Source organism: Primulina huaijiensis, chromosome 9, assembly GCF_012295235.1.
Source record: "Primulina huaijiensis isolate GDHJ02 chromosome 9, ASM1229523v2, whole genome shotgun sequence".
Lineage (NCBI taxonomy): Eukaryota > Viridiplantae > Streptophyta > Magnoliopsida > Lamiales > Gesneriaceae > Primulina > Primulina huaijiensis.
In genome coordinates this window covers 8,881,310-8,883,435 of record NC_133314.1, presented here as the reverse complement: position 1 = coordinate 8,883,435, position 2,126 = coordinate 8,881,310, and the positions used below count along the sequence as shown (strand labels likewise).

At 26.7% G+C, this 2,126-nt stretch overlaps 1 non-coding gene across 1 annotated transcript; it reads left to right on the top strand.

Moving 5' to 3' along the window:
- Positions 1-699: 699 nt before the first annotated feature.
- Positions 700-810, top strand: LOC140985455 (small nucleolar RNA R71). The gene has a single exon (XR_012176774.1). It is a non-coding gene; the product is annotated as a small nucleolar RNA R71 (small nucleolar RNA).
- Positions 811-2,126: the final 1,316 nt, after the last annotated feature.

Here is a 2,126-nt window from a genome sequence, read left to right as displayed (position 1 = left end):
TTTGCAAGAGTTTCTTTCAAATCACTCATAGATTGACTGTTTTGAATATTGATATATTCTTGCTTTTTGATAAATGCATGAATTACATCTTCAAAGTTTTTTCTTGGAGGTGTAACATAAGGAATATAACCTTGATGATTTTGGTTATTTTGAAAATATTGTTGTGAGGGTTGTGCATTATTATTATTCCTCCAACTAAAATTAGGATTATTTTTCCATCCAGGATTATAAAAAAAAAAAAAATGATCTAGTATTGGTTTTTTATAATTGTTAACATAATTTGCTTGTTAATGGAGACATTCTTTAAATGAAGGTAATGTTGGACAATCTTTTGTAGCATGATCATGTGTATCACATATATGACAAACAATTTCTTGAATACTTTTTAATTGACCACTCTTTTTCATTTCTAATGACTCAATTTTTCTTGCTAAAGATGCAAGTTTAGCTTGAATATCTATATCATCTTTAAGATTATAGATACCACCCCCATTTGTTGAATTATTGATTTTAGTTGTTGGTGGTTCTATTGTGCCTATATTATCCCAATTTTGAGCATTTTCTGCTAATGAATCCAAATACTCCATAGCTTCATTTGGGTTTTTATCTTCAAAAGTTCCATTACACATGAATTCTATCATTTACCTATCTTTAGGTATTAGACCTTCATAAAAGTGAGAAACTATTCTCCATGTTTCAAAACCATGATGTGGGCATGTATTAAGTAATTCTTTATATCTATCCCAACATTGATAAAATGTTTCTCCTTGTTTTTGAGAAAAAGTAGTAATTTGTCTTTTAAAAAAGTTTGTTCTATGGGAAGGAAAATTTTTTTGAGAAATTGTTGTTGCATTTCTTCCCATGATCTTATTGAACCTGATCTCAAAATTTGTAGCCATGTTTTAGCTTTATCTTTAAAAAAAAAGAGAAAAGCTTTAATCGAATTATATCCATGCTACAATTTTGATCATTATAAGTGTTACAAACTTCATCAAATTCTCTTAGATGTAAATATGGATTTTCAGAATCTAAGCCATGAAAATTTGGTAAAAGTTGAATAATTTGAGGTTTAAAGATGAAATTAAATGCATAAGGAGGAAAAACTAAACAAGATGGGGCACTAGTTCTAATAGGGTTCATATGGTGCATAAGTGTTATTAATTGATCATGTTCTTGATTTTTATTATTATTATTATTGTTATTAATGTTATCATTATCTTGATTATTTGAATTATCATCCATGTTTAAATTATTTTCAGATACTCGAATAAATCTACCACTTTTTTTTCGACTCCAAATACTCATACAAAAAAAAAAACACAATACTTATAAATAAAACATAATTAGCAAATATAAACTTAATTTATATCTCCCCGGCAACGGCGCCAAAACTTGCTACTACTTAAATTATAATTCACCCAAGTGTAGGTTGTCTGCAAGTAATATATTTCGTAAGTACGAGATCGATCCACAGAGAAGTTATTTAAGTTTAAATTTATTAATTTATAGATTACCAAATGCATGAACGAAGTTTACAAATTATAAATTTTGTCAAGGCTCGAGGATTTATTTTTGGTTTATGCAATATTGTTTAACTAAAAGTAAAACAAAGGAAACCACCATAAAAAATGGTTGCAAGAAAATTAAATATTTAAACACACACCTAATATAATATAGTTCCCACTATAGAAAATACTGAATTCACCGATATTTTTTATATGGCACCTATGATTATATATACAACTATATAAATATATNTATGTATAATATAACAATAATAATTGATGAAATATTGATTGTATCAAAATTAAACAACAAATCAAGATAACCACTTCAATGGTATGAAGAATTTGATGTAAATTGATAACAACAAATAATTCATTTTTATACCTACAATAAAAAGACATTAGCAAAATGAAAAGGAATAAAGAAAGAATATACAAAATATAAACAATCTTGCATCACCAAGAATTCATCCTCTTCACCTTGACATAATAGATTTAGCTTTCCATGAGCTTACTTTTAATCAACACTAAAAACATCACTCATAATTGGGAAAATGAAAAATATATTGGAACTTAGAACTTTTATACACACTCACACTATATTTTACAATGAGATAGAAT